This window comes from Dermacentor silvarum, chromosome 7, assembly GCF_013339745.2.
Source record: "Dermacentor silvarum isolate Dsil-2018 chromosome 7, BIME_Dsil_1.4, whole genome shotgun sequence".
NCBI classification, from domain to species: domain Eukaryota; kingdom Metazoa; phylum Arthropoda; class Arachnida; order Ixodida; family Ixodidae; genus Dermacentor; species Dermacentor silvarum.
The window spans coordinates 118,111,198-118,119,960 of NC_051160.1; the positions used below are offsets into that span (position 1 = coordinate 118,111,198).

Consider the following 8,763-nt stretch of genomic DNA (forward strand, 5'->3'; position numbering starts at 1 on the left):
TTGGTAGCGCCCACCCACACCTAAGTCAAGTAATCATCCCAGACTCAAATAACTGTGATGTCTGTTGATGCACTTCGAGGGCCCAACATTGTGAAATTACAATACTGTAGCGGATGAATGTATGTTGGGTGCCTTGCAAAATATAGATATTATTTGTACATAAGTTGTATTTTACATAAGCTATAAGTTGTACTTGCCAAATTGATAGTCACTGTCCACTGTCAGAGCTTGCTGCTGAAGCAGTAAACGATTTCCCGGCCATACAAATTGATGAAGTACGCAGACATTATTTCCCTCTCAAATTATTCCTTGCCCTAACCTCACAGACGTATGTTAAATGTGCACTATTTATGTTTAGCAATTATTGGAAACACTTTTGTGAACATACACAGTTCATTCAAAAATCTAGCCAGAAATATTTTTGTCCAGCACGCACGCGACCGCGCCCAGCTTACATAAGGCACATGACCAATATCCAGAAGGCGAATGTGGTCTTGTCTACGAAATCTGTCGCCCTGGTGGATTGGACCTGTTTCTCGTCTGGCCTCTCCATGCAGCACTTCCACAGAACAGCCAATCCGACGAGCGGCACGGCCTCGGCCAGCAACAGCACAAAGACGATGATTAGCAGGCCGTGCGACTGTAGTACAAGCTGAAACAGCTGCACAGGAGTGCAGTGAACACATGCAAGCAGTCGTGAGCATCAGGAACACTCAGGGCACAGCGAATGGATTTGCGCTGCATAAAGGGATGTATTGCTTGACGGAGTAAACCGTCGGACTTACTTTCACACAACGAAATCATTTGGACAGTCAGTGGAAAGACAGTCTAGAAGTTTTTGACCACGAAATGAATGGGCAGCCTGTGGCAGGCAGCACTCGCACGTAAAGCCTGGCAGTTAATTGTTCGTCAATTGAGCCAGATTTGTAGTAAATTGAAATAAAAAAGAACCAATTCAAATGGCTTGCTAACTGTTGCTGTCTGTAAATAGCCTGCATACACTCAGTTGGCGAAACTGACAGGTACAGGTGGGGACGAAATATTACGGGATTAACGAGCGTGCACCGTACTGAATTCTCAAGCCCTCTGACGAAGGAAGCACCGGGTGTCTAGACATGGCATTGCGCATGCGTGTCCTTTTGTGCTCGTGTGAATGCAAATACGCTCACTTCTTCCTAGCATGCTATCGGAATCGCGATTTCTGCAGATGATTACGCTAGGAGACCGGTGTCTCCTTCGGCCAGGAAAGTGGGCGATGTATTCGCACACGTCATAGCGACATTTGCTTATTCTGATATCAGTATTGTTCTGAAGGACAATTCTGGGCCCGAATTACCAAAAACTTCTTACGCTAGAATTTTTCGTAAAAAATAATTTGGCCCATGTGGATGCCAGACATATCATTAGCGATAGTGGCCCGCCAATGGCAAAGGGAACTTACGAAAGAAAAGCTGTGTGAATCTGGCCCCTGATGCTCCGCTGCTTCCTGAAAGGCCTAACTTTATTTGCACAGTTGAGACCCCCACAGCCGCTTATCAACTGAACCAAGCACAAGGTTGGCAGTTATTCGGACCAGGGGAAGGTTTCTGGTTTGCTAACACTATTTCTTAAATTAAATTCTCATCTCTGACCTGCCAAAGCCAAGATCTATGATAATGGCACGCCCGACTACGGCTTTTGACCGACTGTGGTTCTTGAACGTCTGCCCAATGCACGTTACACGGGCGTTTTTTTTTTGCAATTCGCCCCAACGAAATCCGACTGCCGCGGGCAGGATTCCATCCCACGACTTCGTGCTTATCAGCGCCACGCCAAAGTCACTAAGCAACCAGAGTAGGTATTATGCGGTTCGATAACGGCAAATGTACCAGACTTGTTTCATATGCGAAGATTCATTTCGGGGGCAATGCATGATGTCACTTTAGCGAAGATGTCGACATTCCTTTTCACACAAAATGCTTGTCATTGCGATACTCACGAGTTTTGGGTCAAGCTCTCCCTCTTCCTTGATGCCTGCGAAATGAGAGAGATAGTGAGAGAATGATACGCAAAAGGCGTCATATAAAGAAAATCAAAAGCGGTCGAACAAAGAACGTTGCTAGAAACAGCGTTTCTCGTCACGTGGTCTTGACTTCCTCACGGCACTAGCTGCTCTCATTAGTAACGCTTACTTTTAGGTGGAACGCCGTCCCCCGACATTGAATGGCGGAGGACAAGCACAATAAACTGACGCAAGTGGGGCAAGAGTACCAGAAGTGTTAAAGAGAAAAAGACTATGCAGCATCGGAAGTACTCGGGGTCCGTTTGCTCACTCATAACCTCATTCCAATGCAGCTGCGGCATTCGAGCGCATTCCTGGCTGGCTGGTTTTGAAGACGCCACCCTCCCCCTTAACGCTGGCTTTGCTTTAACTCGATTCGTATTACGAGCTTTTGATTTCTTCGTTATTGCGCCTTATTTTTACTATGCCTGAGCCACATATTTTCTTATCGTTTTCGGGGAGAGCTACGACTGCCGTGGGGTTCACAACGTCTGTTCGCAAGTGTGGATTCTGTTTTTCTTGCCGCCGTTTCCCGAATGAACCAACAGCAGCATCGTAACTAAACACAAAGTCCACATTTTGCCATTCTTTCGTCTGTTGAACGTCTACCCCAGTATTCTCAAACGGTGCCTCGACTTGAAGCTCTTCCTCCATTGAACCGAGTTGAGCACACGCGCCGTACCTCGACTGATGAAGATGCTAGCCACTTCAAGAATTCCCGTGTGGGATCGTGAAACACGGTGACCACACTTTTGGAGCAGTGGCACTGCTACATACTTTCTTGGGGAGTCGAGGGGGAGTGTTGGGGAGTGTTGTAACGTTTCTAGAATACCGGTGTTAGACGTTTGCTCTACCTACGCTGCGCAAGAGCTTGTCCTTTCACACCCCCAATTAGCAATAGGGAGTGAGCTGTGAGTTACACGTGCATTACCGTTACTATGGCGGGTGCAAGTCCCGCTGTCGAAACGGTGTCTCCACCACCATATCTTTTTCGGCTACTTCGACCACCTAACGTCTCTATCTTCCAGTGAAATACCGTCTTAATTAGATTAGATGAGATTAGATTAGATTGGACGGACGGAGGGACGGACGGACGAACAGACGGACAGACAGAAAACATTGGCAGTCATAAAGGTGAATAATTTGCTCTTGAAAGTTCTGCAATACGCATCGTTTCAATTTCATCCTTGCTTAAACGACGTCTGTAAAAGCACTCCCATAGAAATACAAAACACTGGGACGGTAGTGGTGTAGTAAGGCGGTTTATTTATTTTCCTATGGAATAATGTCGTTTTTTTCTCACTCTCTTTAAATCCAAAGTGGTTTAGTCTCGTTCAGAAGCATCGAGCGCTGCTTCTGACCTTCGCAAGCAGCATTCTGCAACACTTTTGTTTTTTATTATGGCCACACCATTCAGACCTTGTTTTTTTGCCGGGTATACCTTTGTCGGGTGCACCTCTCAGGGCCGTCTTAAGTGTACCGTATACAGCGTGCAAATGGCACACTGAACACGTTGCCCAAATGATGTCCACGAGAACACGTAGTTTTGTACATAAAGTGCTAGCTTTGCTTCATCCGTGATTCATAACTGTGATTCAAGTAGGCCACGTGGACGTGCAGCTCCTGTCTGCGGATATATCCAAATTTTAGCCTTCCGTTATCACGTGTCATGCTTGAGCGCGCAATGAAAATAATTTAGGCACGCACGTGTGAATTGGGCTTCTAGGGCGTTCCACAATACCAAAGCACTGTTATCACTAATGATGCTGGGCTCCCGGCTAAGTGATTAAAAAACACTTTGTAGTGCATAGCCTAGCCCAAATACGTGGCCAATGCCTTCCTATAGCCAACTGAGAGCTTATCAGTAGCTACTCGATAATCGACAAATAATCAATATTCCGGCCAATGCTGTGGATCATTTGGCAGCGCTTAGCCTAGCCGAATTATTTGTTTTCAGTGGCTAAACCTTATTGCGACAATTTTTTCACCACTATTGCAAACAGCAAGAGCAAATAAGTATTGTGTTAGCACAGTTCTTCGCACGACATTGAAACCAGCACATCGGTTGTGTACCCATCTGTGCTCTTCTCAAGGTGCTTCCACAATGCACCAAATTATAGCGGGAAGACAACCAAGGCAGGCGAAACCAAAAACGCGGCTCTGTCGTGCTATAAGTTCGTGCGTTTTCTCTGTCTTCCTCGCGCACTTCCTACACAAAGCATGTATTGCTGCATCAAGCCCCAACAATGACGTCGATGTTTCCGCATACCTTCTGGGAGGTCACTCGAGAACAACATGTCCCCGAAGCGTCGATGCAGACCAACATAGAGCTGCAGCAGCGCGCATTTAGTGACTTCTTCAGGACGGCTGATCACGTTGGTAGAGGGCACCTTTGTGAACATGGTCTTCTTCGACTCGCTACAGCCTGGCGACATCAGAAAGCGGGAAAAAAATCATCACACTTTATCGATTTTCCCGACTCTGGATGGCTCTTTTGTTTTTGCCAGAGCAGCTCTTTTGTTTTTGCCACCGTCGTATCAAGAATAACTTATTCACAACGCTCAAAGCACCGTGCGTGTCTTCTGCATAATGCTGCCTGTTTTGGCCTCCGGGAGGCATGAACTGACGCCCCAACTGTCAGAGAGGTGGGGCGCTCACAAATTACCAAGAACTTAGGCTTCGCAATGGCATAGTGGTTAGCGCCTTCACCACCTAAATTCATGCTGCCACAGCAGGCGTGAGTTCAAGATGCTACAGTTGTGGTTTTTTCCTTGGAGGCATCTGCTTTCATCATAGAACTGAAACTACGTCATGTCCCGGGCATGGAAGGGCTCAGGCGGGCCTTTTCAGGCCGAATTCATAGAGATTTATGACTCGCTTGCTACTGACACGGGCAGTGAACGGTGCTGGTAGTCTCCCGTTAGAATCGATTTCTCCTACGCAACAAAGATCTGGAATAATCTAAGCGGACTTCGTCGCACCCTTTCTCGACTTGTAGGCTACGAAGGCTTAGACTGTGTTGGTACACAAAAGACCAGGGGCGTAGCCAGGGAAGAGGGGGGTTGATGGGGCTTCAGCCCACCCCGAAATTTTTTCGTGCCGGCATGCACCGCCGACCAAACCTACCACCGACGCCGGGTATCATTCTGGATTCTGTCTACAATGTCTTTTTCACGCTCGAAAATACGTGTCCGCACGAACATTGCGAACTCGGGCTGGATTTCGTGGCAACGCCCTTGCACCTGGAGTCACATAACGCAAGGAGCCCCATCCGAGCACAAACTTTCAAGGGCTCTTCGATAACGACCGGGCGTGTTGAGGCATCTCGCAGCGGCCGCGAAATCTACGGAGTGTATGGATTTCAATTCCAAAACTTTATAGGTATAATGTTCTCGTAAACGTTTGACGCGAAAGGTGCTATGACATTTCCACAGGCGTGCTTTAAATTTTCAATTCTGGAACTTTATGGGGTTAATGCTCTCATAAACTTGGGCCTACATGCGTCCACTGCAGCCCTCGTGTCCAAGCCGTTCCAGAAATGAAATCACGCGCTGGCATTCTTCCACACCCACGAAAAGACTAAATATCACCGTGACTGGGAGATGGTAGCTGATAATCTTCTCCAAACATTTTCAGGAAGGAGTCCCAATGTGATCGATCAGCAGGACCAGGGCAGGCAAAGTATGAGAAAACAGAAGAAAGTTTATTATTGAGGAAATTATTATTATTGAGGCCTATTATTGAGGAAATTCTTTTTGCGGGCGACAAGGTCTCCGTGGCCACAGGGACCGTGGCCCTATGGATTTAAGCATAGCCCCCGCTGAAAATACAGGTATTTTCAGAGCACTGCTTCGCATGCCAGCTGATTGTAGAGATACATATATCTGAAGAACCTTTTTTAAAGTTGCCCCAGTAATGCCTCGTATTTAAGCCCTCATGTACAAAACCAAATTATAGGAATTTGTGGTGAAATTTTCAAAGAAAGCCTAGTTGAAAAAGCAGGCTGCTTCTCCATACTTCCTGACGAAACGATGGACATCGCTGGAATCGAACAGCCTACTGTTTGTGCAAGGTACCTATACAAGGATGCCAACGACAACGAGGGAGTGTTTTAGGTTTTAGCACCGGAATAGATGCCCTCTCTCATTGCCGACTGCAGGTTCTATATACATGCGTAGAAACTGCTGCAGATTCTAGTCACCCTTCCAGTGACCACGGCCAGCGCAGATAAAATATTTTTAACAAGAGTTTACTAAAAGAAACTACTTGCGCTCTACAATGTCTGTGGAACGCATGGTTAGGCTGGCGCTTCTATGCACCCACAGAGACGTCGGTATCAACGTGTCCGAAGTCATTGACCGCTTCGCTCAACTTCCCCGCCGAGAGAAGTTTGTCCTTTAGATAGCGAAGCAGCAAAAATCAATGCAAGTAAAAAGCTCTGTTCCTCCAGGTCCATGAGCTCGTAATTATGAAAACGTTTGACTGTTCGTTAGCTTTTAAAACCGCAGAAATTTAGCCGTTTATTCTAGCAGTTAGCATCATGATCAAAATTAAGATGCGAATACGAAAATTACGAGGACATCAATAACTAATTTTGACCGACCTGGCTCATTGAAAGCCCGGCCCATGCGGCGTTTGCCAAAAACACACTCGGATATTGGGTACTTCAACTTGCCGCATCGTCTGTGGCTTTCGTTTATTCTTTTCGTTCCTTTTTAGCTATTTTTGAAAGGAAGCAATACCCTCCTTTAATTTTGGGTGCAGAATAATTGTTGCCGCTGTGCAGGCTATTAAATTACACATTTTCGTACTGATTTCTGCATTATTGTTCTATTATTCTACCCATATGGCGCTGTCGCGACCGCCGCATGGCCCGAGTACATATCACGATTTCTGCGGTCATAGTTTTGTTCTTGCCTAGATTATCTGCCTTTCTGTGCGCTAAGTTTACTATCTGTGACTGCGCAACATGCTTATTTGTCTTGTTTGACGCATTATATATAGTGACGTTTGCTTAAATGCGTACATCTATTGGAGACTTAGACATATATTTAAATATCTTGTTGCTAGGTTTTGTGTATACAAGCAGTGAACTTTGTTTCCAGCGACTCTTTATTGCCCTTTAGCGAGTTGTATCTGGCATTTATATATTCCATTCTATCTTCGCATTTCTAATGTATATTTGCAGAACTCCTGCTTTTATATGCACTCACTATTGCGACTTCAATTTCGGTTCAACTACTCACAATACACGACCGGTAACTCCTGCTCCTGCACAATCCATTGCAACTAAGGACAGCGTCATTGAGGTTTTTTCCTAGCCCTTGCATATGTGCAAAAATGTAAACAAGGTTCTTGAAGGCCAAAGATTCATCAAAATATTTGTCCTCAACTTATTCATTTCATGGACTTTACGTTTTTCATATAAGCTGCGTGCACTGCGTTGCTGGTTTCGAACTTATATAGTTCTAAAGCTCGTGTGATATTTTATTTCATTATTTACTAGAGAAAGAAAAACGTGGCAGCATTGGTATCAGTTATTACTGCCACAATTTTTGGGACATACGAATATATTCGTTTATGAGAAAATACATATTTTACTTGACAGTGCGTAGCGTTCAATAATTCATTTGCAGCATCTAATAGACAATGGCATTGGCAATGCAGTTATTATTCATGTATTTGATCCCTCGACAAATTCTATAAGGAGGAGGCCGCGCTGCAACTTGAGCCCCCCCCCCCCCCCCCCCGAATAAAATTTCTGGCTACGCCACTGCAGGAGACCACATATATGCTGTGCTTCGGTAATGGTAGCTAGCGTTTTGAAATAATTGGAACAATCATTGATACAACACTATCGCCAAAAAATATAAAAACGCCGAATCCTCAAAGATGCTATGGCGCGAATTCAACCAGGACATAAAGAGACACGACAATCTTTGAGCATGCCTAGTTACATTTGAAGAGGCTGTAGCATGTATTGACGTATATTCATATAGCATGTATTCATTTATATCCATTGTATATAAGCAACATGCCCACTTCTGGCATGCATTCTACTTTCTTTATATTGCCGTTTGTCTCACCAATTTTAGCAATACGCATCAACTGGCTGAACCCCAAGTACTGCCAGAGTGCCTGAATACGAGAGTAAACATGAAAATAAACGCGAGTACAGTAGGATCCTGCGTTTAGCAAGTAAACGTGCCAAATTCAATTAAATATGACAGTTTCGTCTGAAGCAGAAGCTTTGATGCCGAACTGATGCCGAACATCTGATGCCGAACTCTTGATGAGAAATAGTCTTCTTTGTAGTTACGAGCGCGATTCTCCAAGAGATAGCCATTTTTCTTTTCGCGAACAAAAGTTATAAGCACGTGACTCACTGTCAGCGTCCGCGGAAGGTGTAGACACGAGGAGTCCTCCGAGAAGCAGCACCACGAACGGAAGAAGGCCTCACGTTGAAGCTGTCATAACGCCAGGCGGTTTCTCAACTACGGCTCTGCGCGAAGGTTGTGCGAAATTAGTGCTAATGACACGAACATTCACAAAATAGTCGCAGCTTCGTCAGAGAGGCGAAGCAATGATACGAGTGGCAAAGTACTACACGAATATGCGTAAGTAAGGTTCGTAGATTTATCGATCATGTAAACTGCAGTAAGCATTCGCTTACTGATTAAATTAACGAGCATAGTATCACGCGCGCTAATGAGGGAAACATT

General features: G+C 45.3%; 1 long non-coding RNA gene across 1 annotated transcript; it reads right to left on the reverse strand.

The window, feature by feature from the left end:
* Positions 1-537: 537 nt before the first annotated feature.
* Positions 538-4,420, reverse strand: LOC125946942 (uncharacterized). Its single transcript, XR_007468009.1, has 3 exons — positions 4,311-4,420; positions 1,979-2,013; positions 538-661 (listed from the first exon to the last, which is right to left on the reverse strand). It is a non-coding gene; the product is annotated as an uncharacterized LOC125946942 (long non-coding RNA).
* Positions 4,421-8,763: the final 4,343 nt, after the last annotated feature.